The following is a 12,710-nucleotide window of genomic DNA, read 5'->3' as shown; positions in this document are numbered from 1 at the left end:
GGTGGCATCCCACATACAAAAATAGAGGAATATTGGCATGGATGTTAGCTCAGTGACACTCTTCCTCAAGCAAAAAGAGGAAGATTGGCAACGGGTGATGCTTCAGTGCCAATCTTCCTCACCAAAAAAAAAAAAAAAAAAAAAACCAAAGACTCTCTAAAAGTCCTCTCCCTGTAACTTAATAAATACATTTTAGTCCATGCCTTCTCTGCTTAGGGACTCACTCACTCTAAACTGCTCACTCCCAGTTTTAAAATAACACTGTGGCTGCCCTAGTGAAGTTGTGGGTAATTTTTTTAACATTTCCAGGAACAACTTTCAAGTAGAGTAGTGTTATAACTTCACTTGATCAGAGTCTAGGAGCAGCCTCTTAAAAATAAGAAGAAACTTCAGAAATCTCCACCTTTCACGGCCCACTGTTAAGCCAGGCCATGTTGTCCTAAAGAGCCTCATCTTATATCTCAGATATGTATGTTTGATTAACTTAAATGTAGTGATATTTCCTGATTGTTCAGTTTCATTGTTACGATTGTAGAAGGTTTTTTAGTTCATAGTTGTATGAGTTTTCCTATGGCTATTTTTCAAAATAAGGTACCATCAAAACCCAACATCTGAAAATAAAATTATAAGATTTTATAGATTTATAAAATTTACTATGACATAAGAATTAGTGGTTTTAGCAATTATTCAGGCTTTTCAAAAATGTTCATGGACCTTTATTGACTTGTTTATTAGAATGTTTCTTTGAATGTTGTCTGAACTAAAATTTCTGTTTAAGGGTATCTCAAGCTTAGTTCATATTTTGCTTTTATTTTGATTATTTTTCTTTTAAATTATCAGTACATTTTTAGATATGTTAAATAAATAACGGAAAGTTTTTATCTTGTACCTAAATAAATATTAAATAAACAGTAAATTGGAGGATTGCACTTATTTAAAAACTAGAACCTTTCAGCAAAATTTAGAATACTGACTCATTTCATAAAATGGCAAACAACTCTGAAGTATTCAGGAATGGAGCGACTGTTTCAGGAGCTTTATTCTACTGCATTCTCCAGAGATGGAGCTCTGGAAATTATTGATTCTGAAAAAGCGTGCTTTACGTGTTTATTGTCTGTAGTCTCTTCTGAGTGTTTTGATTTCAGCTGCTTATATAATCTGTGTTAACAAACAAGATGTGTGAGTGATTATTGAAGGCTGGCAAACAACATTTGTTCCTTTCTCAGATTGTCCAACATCATGTACCTTTAAAGTCAGCAAGTCAGCTCTTTAATTTCTTGTTGAAAGTACCTGCCTTAACCTCTGCGTCTGAAAATTAAGAGGATGTGGGAGGCAGAGAGAACCTCATCAATTTGCCCAGTTGCCTCAAATGATTTAGTAAGAGAAGAGAATTTAAAAGCTTTTTATTAAAAAGCAAATATCTTATAGTCTTTTATTTCCTAAAGTCAGAAAACTCAGTTTAACATCTAATTTACAATTCTCTCTCTTCTTTTTCATTCACCTGTGCAGTTTTTGCACAATCCATGTCATTTTCGCTGTATTACTAACTCCTGGCGAGATAAAACAAAATTAGATTTTTTAAATAGAGCATCCTATGTGTCAGCCTAGATCAGTCATTTAGAACTTTGGAACAGGAGTTCAACATGACAGGTCAGCAAAACTAATTTATTCTGGATTTTAGGTGACTCCTAGGAACCTGAGCTTCTTTACCTAAAAGGAAATGCGCGTCTGCCGAGGCACCAGGGCCAGTGCGTGGGGGGTCTTGGCATGACTCTAACGGGTTAGACTCCACAGTGTGGGGAGAGCCACAGTGAAGCAGGCACAGGAGGTAGTTGAAGGAAAGTGAGGACACCGCAGCACTGGACCTCACAATCTCGAGGTGAAAACCTTCTCCAGGAGAAGCCCCTCATATCTCTGGTCTCATTCCTCACTTTAGAGGGAATGTAATTTATGCATAAGTAGCTAATGCATAAGATATTTGTAGAAAGTGGATAGATTCAAAATAGCAGAGTGGATTCAAAGTGGTCAGAAAAGAAAGAATGAAGTTACGAGAATCTTACCATTCAAAATATTTTGATGTCAACAACGACAACAGAAGAATAGAGTTTAAAGGCCAGGCTCAGCCATCAAGGCATTGTGTTTACAGTCTCATGTGGACTTCGAGAGACCTCGGTGTGGAGAAAAGGTCTGGCTGGCCCTGCAGAAGTCCTCTAATCAGAGTGGGCCCACGGCTGCGCTGAAGTGTGACTTTGGGCCTCCCTTTCTGTGTCATCTTCTCCAGATCTCACATCATGATGGCACATGTCTTTTCATCTGGGCACCAGTACTTCTCATCTGAATCCCTCAGAATCTAGCACCTGCTCCTACAGTTCCTCATTCTGATCTTTCTTCCCTCTCCCCACTCCCTCCCTGCCTTGTGAATAAAGCAGTTTCCTTTCCCGGGCTCCAGTCAAAATTTACCTATACTGACTTGTTCCTTCTGGTCCTTCCTGTGTGTTAGCTGTTCTCCTTTTCTGTGCCAAGGTGTGACTAGCTAGTAACTGTGTCCTCTGTCAATGGCACCTTATTAAACAATTACTGAAAATATAATGCTACTACCTAATGGTGATAAATCTAAAATTTCTGGTGGAAGATAGGGGTGGGCTAGCAACTCCTTGGGGTGAGAAGAGTAGGAATTAATTCCTGTGTCCTTTAAATTGTACTTGCTAAATGGCTTCTCTTGGCTCGGCTTTACTTCTAGAAATACCTAACAGAGAGGAGTGACTCAGGGTGGCCCTCTTGTGGGGGACAGGCATTCCCAAGGCCCTTTTCTGGAATGAGAGGAGCCCTAGAATTGTCCGTGTATTATTTAGACTTTGTTGTCTTCATTAGCAACATCTCCCAAATCAGGAATCTGGAAATAATGTAATGAGATGCTAAAAACAAATTTGAAAACAAGCAAGATCTGTCTCTAGTTTTAAATATCCCACATTTCTAAAATGTTTTACTGTTTTGTTTCTTCAGAATACAGACCAGCATTTAAAAAGAGCAGATAGCTTGAAACTGTTTCTTTTGAATATTTCTGTCATCTGGAAGTGCCTGTACATAAGCCCCATGACAGATCTGCTTGGCTGAAAAGTCTGTTGACATGTCACCAGCCCTCAGAATAGAGGAGAGAGCCAGCATCCCATGATTCTAGGGGGAAAACATCCAGCACTGGGAAAATAGCACATTAGCTGAAACACGACAATCTAAATATGTAACTTCCATGGATGATAAATAGTCTGTGTGTGACTCTTATAATTTTATAACCCAAAACAGATTCTTGTAAGTATCAAAATTTTATTTCTTTTACTAACACAGAGTCCAAACTCTGTCACTGTAGGACTCAAATAACACAGGGCCAAATTTGACAGAATCAGTTGTGCAACTTTATAAAAATTAAGAAACCTGTGCCATACCACTGGATAGTCTGATTCAGAAAGTCTGCGGGAAAATTCCAGTTTTGGTAATTTTTAAAATAATTCTCTGAGTGATTGCAGTGTACAGCCAGGGCTGGGAGTAACACTACACTGTCTCCTTGAAGGAATGTTGTGGGGACTACAGGTGAGGCTCTCCACACTTGTTTGTAAGTTTACTTCAAGGTGGTGAGCCACTCAGGACGTGGGCAGTCACGTGCAGGTCACACTTCAGAAATCTTCAGTCGACTGAGCTTGTTGAGGACAAGGACCTGTCTTATTCTTCCTCCAGTCCTCAGGCTCTAACACTACACCTGGCATAGACTTGATGCTCATAAATATTTGTTAAATGGAATGTTCATTGGAGTGCCCAAGATCTCTCCCTAGGAATGGAAGAAAGTTTAAGATTCAAGAGAGTTCTATTAACCAACTGAGATCAGATACCGTAAAACTGCAAAGGGCAGATGTTATTCTAGAAGGAAGGATTATTTAAAATATGTCGTCTGTAGTAGCCTCTAAACTTTAATATGTGTAAGAATGAGTTCAGTTTTTCATAGTCATCTCTTTCCACTTTTTTCCATATCCTTTCCAATGAAAATAGAAATACAATACCCCTTTACTGGTAAATATGTTAAAGAGTAAAGGAAGAAGGGACTGAAAAGCTATACAAGCCAGAAGTCAGAAGCTTCCCAGTCTTATGCACAGCCAGTGTTGTCATAGCATAAAGAGATTAAATAGATAATTGCTTTGTGACGCTTCAACATCTTCCTTCCAACAGAATAGTATAAATTAAATGTATACTGACATACTAAAGGCAAAGTTGATGTATTTATCCCAACCAATCAAATCAATCAACCAATTGATTTTTTTCAACACTAAGTTAAAATCATTTCATCTTCATATTTTGACCCAGAATTTATATAGCCGGGGATCAAGCCTCTTTAGATAAATAGTCATCAAGATAAATATTCTGCTATATGACTCCTATTTTATACTTGGAAGATGGAGTGTCATCTCTCTCATTTGAACTTGGAAGAAAATTGAATTTAAAATTTGACAAAGCCAGAAATCAGCCTCTCATGACCAAAACTCTTATCCCTGTGTTCTATTCCCTTCCCTTAAACTCCTTGGAATTTTGAACGTCAAGGCACACCACCTCAGATGGAAATGAGAAGACCTGGATCCTATTCCTGGCATTGCTAGTAAGTGGCTTTGTGACCTTGAGCAAATGACTTAACATCAGAGCCTCTTTCCTTAGTTGTAAAATGAGAAGGTTGGCTAGATGATTTCAGAGGTTCTTTCCGGCTCTAAAATCCTGTAAGTCTGGAAGCACCTGCTAGTGACATTTGTGTGCTCAGTAGTCATCTTTCATCTTTTCCAAAATGTTTTAGTTTGTGGCTTAGTATCATTATTCATATAGACCTCTTCACATCCTTTCCAGGATTTTGTTTCTTGACAGTAGCCACTGTTTCTACATTTACTTTACATAAAGTATTACTATGTACATTATTTTTGCATATTTGTTATTCGTTGAAATAGGATTAGTATGTCATCAACTATGATTGATTTTTCCAAATTCTCTCCAATACATAGAGCAATAATTTGGGTCAATTTCATATTTGAAGGTTTAAATATTTAAATAGTTTAAAAGTAGTCTGGATTACACAACAAATTTCATTTTTTCCATAAGGTTTGCAGCCATTCTGACACCTGATTGCAAATGGCAAGGATTTCAAGATGTCTGAACGTCACTGGAGGGCTGAGTACACGAGTATCAGTCTTTTAAGTCCATTCATTTTAGGTACATAACAGTAGGAACTTTTCTTAAAACAAAAGCTTTTAGTGGAAAGGTTCAAAAATGCCTGCACAGAATATTTATTGCCTTTGTATCCTATCATCTAATTGTGTGACTTTACTTCTTTTGGGTATGAAATACAGCATGGAAATTTTAGCTAATATATATTTTAAAATATTTAACAGAGAGGGTTGGTAAATACTAGAATAAGTGGTAGACTTGGAGTGAAATTCTTGTCAAAATCTTTCCCTAATTTTTGATTCTATATATGATTTAAGGTCAGCTTTACTATGACGAGAAGCAGATGAAGCATCTGCAGTAAATAATTACTGGGACATCCATGAAAAAGGGCATTGAAATAGGTACTACTGACTGATAGTATAGAGAGAGTATAGTTCAACATAATTTCTCCTATAACTTAGCCACATATTATCTGAAGTTCTGATAGGATCTAGAAACAGTCTTAATTTTACAAAGGACGTATGGAAATTAAGAGGTCAGAGTGGAAGAGAAGGTAGGGGGACACTATTCTTAGACAATTCTGTATAGATGCTTTGAGGCAGACCCCGCACCCCCACCCCAGGATCTTCCTCTTGTCCTCATAAGGATGGAGATAGAAATGTGCTATTTCTTGTGTGCCTGGTGCTCATACTCTTACAACTTCATGAAGTAAATTAAATTATCCCTTTAAAGAAGTAATGGAAACCCAAAATTCACATAGATAAGTGGTGGCAGTGGGCTTGAAATCAAGATCTCAGTGACAAAATTCCAGGGTCGCAAGTTAGAGAAATCGGTTCCAATCCCGCCTCCTCTGCTTGGGCGCGTTTCTAGGAACTTCAGCAAACTGCATTACCTCTCTGAGCTGTGGTTTTATCAGTAAGACTGGGTTAATAATATTTGCAGACGGAGTTGCTATGAGAGTGAACCACGATAAAGATGTATTCGAAGTAGTCAGAGCCTTGCAGAGAGCCGTCGCTCTATGAGTAGTCACTGTGACTACTAGAACTGTTGCTGTTACTGATTTTGAGATTATGATGCCAGGTTTGCAAGGCATAGAGTATGATTTCATTCACTTGTCCTACGTGTGCTAAGGTCCTACTATGAACAGGTTACTATTATTAAATTTGTTAGCCCCCCGTGAAATATTTAACTGGAAGCAGACAAAAATAATGTGAAAGTGAGTATGTAATGCTTTAACCACCACACAGAGGTAGTTCTTCAGACTTGACGATAAGGCCTTATTGTTTAAACTTTTATCTAGATTATTTGCTGAATTAGACACAAATTGCTCTAGACACTTTCTTCACCTCAATTAAACCAAACATGAGCAGATGCGTATGTGTACAAGTTCATACACAACCTGGAAATGTTGCTGGGGAGGATTTCCAGGGCAGATCGATTTGGTCATGCCTTAGGGAGCCTCTCCATACACTTGGGCTGCAGCACACTTCAGCTGAAAAAAAGCATGTGAGTATCTCATGGTTTTTTTTCCTCCCTTAGTAAGTATCATCCTTTCCCATCGGCCGGATTTTTTCTAGCAGAAAGACATGACTATCCCTGTAGATATAAGCAGCAAACTGTCATAGAGCTAGGAGGTGGGTGTTTGTATATGTCCCATTTCGACTTTATTTAAAGATAAAAGTTTTTAAATCTTTTTCAAGCCATATATATCTTTTGAGATCATATGTCTATAATATTGCTGCATATGTTCTTCTGGCACCTCCAGACAGCAGTTTCTAAAGGCACTGAAAAGTGCATTCTGACTCTGGCTGAGAAGGGAAAAGAGAGATGCATGCAAAGAGATAATTCTTTCCTATAAAAAAGGACTTTACTTTTCCAAATAGAGGAAATCTAAAATTGGCCATTGTCTTCGTGTGATATTAACACCAGCTCTTTTGGCAAGTTTGAAAATACTCAGCTCCATTATAAAAGCTAAAAATGTCCTGGACCTGGAGTTGTTTACCCAGAGTATGAGCTGCTCTAAAGTTACAGGGTTCTGGTTGGAAGAGGTGGCTGGAAGGCCGCCTCCAAGTGACTGACGTCACAGTAGTCTCAGCTGCCGCTGTGAAACTGAACTGAGCAGCTTTTTGATTTGTAAAAGTGGTGAAGGTTTCAAAAGGACTTGTCAGTACCGCTCTGTTGAATGGTCGGGCTTATTTTGCATTCCCTTTTCTTGCAAAGAAGCAAGATTCACTGAGCTGAGTCTTTTCTCTTTAAAACAACTAGCTATCCTTCCATTGCTAGATTGACCAGTGGTCGAACATCCATAGGCTTTCTCCCCGGAGCAAAAAGGTAGGTTTCTTTCTGGCAGTTAGAATGCAAGTGACTAACTGTGGCAAAATATAGTGTGGCTGCTGCAGACGTGTTTTAAACTGTGGATACTGTTTAAGAGGAGGGTGATTTCAACATCTGCCTGTTTCAGTGTCTGTGTCTGGGCTTAAAAACAGTGGGGCGGGGTGTGTAATGGATTTCACTGACTCCCAGGGAAAAGAGGGTTCAGCTGCTGTGAGTGGATTTCTCAACTCTAGACAGACAGTGCCATCCGCTCTCTGAGACTGTGTTTTTGAAACACAGCTTCTCAAGACTTTGAACAGCAGTTTGCCTACTGTGGGGTTTCTCTAAATATATTCACTAGAGTGCTATTTTCATTAGGATGAGGGCTTCTTAACATTTGCAAAGTAAAGTTCACAGCCCTTGAGATGGCTGATATTTGAAAATTGCAATGAAAAATAAATAAATGTAGTTTCATCCAAGATGATGGTTTGCTCGCTGCATGGTGTTTCTGTAATTTGAGTTGAAGTGCGTGCCATTCATAATGGGTTTATCTGCTGTTAGGAGGAAACCTTACCGCTACATCATCTACTGTTTAAGATGGTTAATTTTAGATATTTGGTTACCCAAGCCAAAAGTTTCTTTCAAAGCTTCTATTTTATAAGTTAAGAGAAGTCAAATCGGTGCACCTACATCTTGGATGTTTTCTTGTTTGACTAAATAACTGGAGAGAAAACAAGGAAGGAGAAGATAGTAAAATGAGAATGAGAAATTGATTTCTCTGCAATTGCAGCAGTATGGGAACATGAAGACCATGCTGAAATAGCAAGAAATAGTAATAAAAAATATTCCCTTTTGCCCTGTAACAAAATCAAATCCTGGTTCTCTTTGGAAAGATGCATTTGCCACGAACCATAGGGGAGGAATAAGGTCTGTTAATCAGTTAAAATGATGCAGGTGATTCAGAGTAGCTTGGAGAAAGGGCTAGAGAAACTTGGAGGCAAATGGTGCCTAACTCTGCTGGGTGTAGGCATGGGAATCCTAATCCCCCAAAGTTAAGAGGAAGCAAAGCATCTCCAGGGTAATGACTCTTCTAGGAATCGTGAGAGTGACAGTCCCTACTGTGTGTGGCATTGCTACTCAGAGATGTAATCTTCTACAAAGGAAAAATCTCCAGTTATCTGAAACATGATATGTTTAGAGAAAGGAAATAGGAGAGCAAGAAACAAGTACTCTGAACAAAAGTCTCAGAAGAGAGAAGTAGGAAAGGAGTTAACTCCCCTAACACTGTCGTTTGTTTGGCTAGAGTCCAGTTTTCAGTGGGGGAGAGGAGGTTGAAATGGTAATGACCAAGGTGTAGTAAGAATGGAACAGCCCTCAGACAAAGAAGTGTGACCGAGGGAAATTGAGGCTAATGTGGGGAATGAAAATGAGTCATTGTGAGACTCCTGTGTTACATTCAATTCTGCTTACTAGCAGGGCCGGAAGGTTGGCAGAACTGTTTTCCTCCCATCGCCACACTTCTGCAGCCCACTCACAACTCTACAGTTCTGGCCGCTGGCCTTGGGGAGGGGGAAGTAGGTTAAAGTGGATTGTGAAATGCTAACTTAGAGTTGTTGGGTGAAGAACGTGTGCAGGACTAAGTAAGGCAGCTCACTCTATCCTTTCACATTTGCTCTAATAAATTTTTATTCTGAATGAAATTCTAGAAGAAGTGAAATGAAATGGAGAGTCAAAGGGACACGAGAAGGGGTGCAGATAGCAGAAATCCTGCTCCTCCACATAGATGCCAATATCTGTGGGTGAAAAAGAGTGACGGCTGAGAACAAAGAGAACTTTTATATTTGCCTCGGTTGAGTCGCTGAAAGTGAGTTTTTGAGTCTGCTGAACCACGTTAGCCAGTAACTTCTCCTTGTAGAACATTATGTCCCTACCAAGTTGCCTCATTAGTTGGAGTTTTTTTAAAAAAATAGTTAAGGAGAATTATAACAGGCAGTTTCATATAAGATTTGTCTGTTCGAATTTTTACTAACAATAAAAAAAAAATCCCTAAATTTTTAACTTGCCCTTTATCCTTAAAATATTTGAAAGTTAGTGAAAGCAAAGAAAAATCACTGAAAATTCATGTGAGGTCACAGAATTAGACTTGTTTTTGTCAATGTTCTAGTTAGTAAGGATCAAAATCATCAATTTTGTCCCAGAGAAAGAAAACAGAGAAAGGAACAGATGAAGGGAAGGAGGAGGGGGGAGAAGAAAAGAAAAAAGATGGAGGGAGAGAGGGACAGAAGGAAGAAACCAAGAAGCAGACGTTTATCCATCACTCACTATGATCCAAAACAGGGTTAGGCGCTTTTATTAAACATTCTCTCTCTTCCTCATTTAAGCCTCACAACGCCTGTATGGCCCTCACTTTATTTTTAGAGGAGAAAGCAATATATTCAGCCATATTACATTCGACATTTAGGACAAGACATAGATGCAAAGAAGGCAAAATAAATCCTCCCACAAAAATTGGCACAGATATCGCTCTATAAGAATTCACTTCCAAAGGCTTGTGTTCGATCCATAACCACTATATTTCCTGGCACTAGATATTGCTCTGGCCCTGGTTAGGGGAAGCTCTGTAGATTGGCCCTTCTCCATAATAAGTGATGAGTTTAGTTCTTTGCAATGAAGTACAGGATTGTGTCTGCTTTGGGAGCATTACCTGGATTCATGTATAGTCCTGTTACCAGGAGCAAGCCTGATTTAGAGTTTTCCTGGACTATCTTCAGATAGGTAAAAAAGAGAAGGGTCAGATGCCTTTTAACTCTGGTCTGGAAGTGTTTGAAGAAAAGTTAGAAACAGAAAGAAAAATTGGAGCCATGTGCTACATAATTGTAGGAGAAACTTTACGATGATTTCTGGACATTTCCAGTGTTTAAAGACAGCAAGAAACATGGAATATCATACTACCTCTTCCAGGTAGCTTGAAATTAGTCTGCTTCCTTTCTATAACTTCCTTGGTTAAATCTGTAACTATCTCTTGATTTCTTAAAATACTTCGCTCTTCCTAAGAAGTTCCAATGTTAAGTACCCGCTAGTAAGCAAGATGGATAGTTTCAGATCACAGTTAATTATGGACAGCTTTAAAATAGTCTGCAAGTCTCTGAAAATAAGCACTGTCTACATTTCCTGTGAATAATCATGAGATGAACCAAAAAGATTACTGGGTAATCACCATCAATGACAGATTCACCAAAACAAACGAAAACCAGAATTCTGTATATTCTTTACTGTCTTCATTTTGTTAGGTCTTCATTGACACATTTATTTGGGGACAACTTGTGTTTATTACAGCAGGTACCTGGGCTCACTGGCTCACAGGTGTGGAGAGTAGCAAAAGGGAGGAAGGATGACAGGGAGGATGGAAAATGACATTAGACAGGAGCATGACTAAGTGGATAAAATGAGACATGCCAGCATGTTTAATGGCTAAACCTGAAATTCTTTCTCTTGGCTGAATTAATCATAGCATTGTGAGTGCCAAAGAAATAGGTAAAAATGATCAAAGTATCTGTAGCAAATTGTTTGAGAGAAGAATAACAATATAGATCCCAATATTATTCGAGTGTTTTTGAAGGTGGGGCCCTGCATATAGCACTAACGTTCTTTATCCTTATTAGTCTACTGTAACTCATTGATAGAGTGCAGCTCAAAAAATATATGTTCGGCCCAGTTGGCCACTCAGACATTCATGTTCAGAACAGTGTGACAAAAATAAAATTCGTCTTCAATGTTTATCATTTATTCGGGAAATGAAATATCCAGCCGTCTTGTGTGACTACAAAACGGGGCTTGCTGCCTGGTCACATCGGCTTTATTCCACAATGCCAGCACTCAGGCAGCTATTGACTCTCAGGAACTTTGCTCTTAGTAAGCATAAGCTGCCACCTGGTAAATTAGGACATTTTGGTCATGGCCTAGAAAACTGAAGAGTTAGACTTCTTATCGGCATGATTATCTTAGACGGAGATACAAACATTTTAAACGTGTTGTTCTACCCTTTAAAAAAAGTACTTGACTTTATTAATAAAAGTTTATTTTCAGTAGAAGTCAGAGCAAGGTTTTTTAAAGCAAACCATAAGGAAAATTTTTAAATTTCTCATACTACTTTGCATCCCATATGTTATTCAGTCTTTGTAACAACTCTGTGAATATCCCCCATTTTAATGTAAATAAACTAAATCTCAGAAGTTTTAGATGACAGAGTTACCAATCTGGTATTTTAAATTGCATCTGCAGACCGTGGATACACAGACCCTAAATGCTAGAAATCTAATTATTTTAGTCACTGCTTAATGTGATCAAGGATATCCTTGCAAACCAAGCAAAATGTTTTCTTCAGTTCTCTGTATTCAGTATCCTAAATAGGTTCTCATTTATAGTCTATTGGAAAAGAGAGCATGGATAATTTTTAACATAGTTCCCTGGATAGTTTTGCTGCTTTTACACTTTAATTGATGAAGTAAAATAATGAAAATGTTTTTATGGTTAAGAAAATGTTTGGTTTCTTGTTGATACATCAATCCCAGATTGACTACCAGCTCTGGGGTCTTATTAATAGAGTTACCACATTTCGCATGAGCTTGAACTCTGAATATAACATGGAGGCTGTAGTCCAGCACTGTCTCAGGACTTTGTCACAGAAGTACATAATCTGGTTGCATCAGAACAGAAGGAATAAACCTGTTGCAGCAGAATCTACCACAGTTGTGTAGATATGACCATACAGTTGAGTTTCCTACTTCCACTCTTAGATATTCATGAAAAGCTCTATCTTTAGATTAGGTGGTTAGTTAAAGGAATACTTACATTTCACATGTGCATTTACCCATCTTGTCCACTATAATTTTGCTGTCTGGTCTCAGAAAGGGGGAAAAAACCTTTGGACAATACTTATTTTTTTGACTGGGTTAGTTTCTTCTTCTTAAGCAGATTGTTGTCATCTCTTCTCTTCTTTTGAGTCCAATATTCCTATAGTTTATGTCGATGGCTCTTGACGAAATGATGAAATGTTTCCAGAAAGCACACGGATTTGGAACTCTCTCTTGTTATGTTTATATTAGGCTTTATTTTAAAGGCAAGTGAGACTGCTTCAAATAAAACAACCCCAAGCTTCCAAGAAACAGTTAAGACAAAGCAGAGACGAGCAGAAACACGCCTTC

The 12,710-nt window shown here is 38.3% G+C and overlaps 1 protein-coding gene across 2 annotated transcripts in view; it reads left to right on the top strand.

Annotated features, from left to right (window-relative positions):
- MTCL3 (MTCL family member 3) overlaps positions 1 to 12,704 on the top strand; it is a 67,142-nt gene extending 54,438 nt beyond the window's left edge. Inside the window, exons 8-9 of one of the 2 annotated variants that reach the window (XM_070559357.1) lie at positions 4,585 to 4,639; positions 12,612 to 12,704. The gene's annotated coding sequence lies outside the window, so the exon portion shown is untranslated. The remainder of the gene's footprint in view (positions 1 to 4,584; positions 4,640 to 12,611) is intronic. The other variant, XM_070559356.1, reaches the window with a different exon arrangement.
- Positions 12,705 to 12,710: the final 6 nt, after the last annotated feature.

Source organism: Equus przewalskii, chromosome 9 (genome assembly GCF_037783145.1).
Source record: "Equus przewalskii isolate Varuska chromosome 9, EquPr2, whole genome shotgun sequence".
NCBI lineage: Eukaryota > Metazoa > Chordata > Mammalia > Perissodactyla > Equidae > Equus > Equus przewalskii.
Note: the sequence above shows the minus strand (reverse complement) of the source record. Positions and strands in the feature narration are given on the sequence as shown.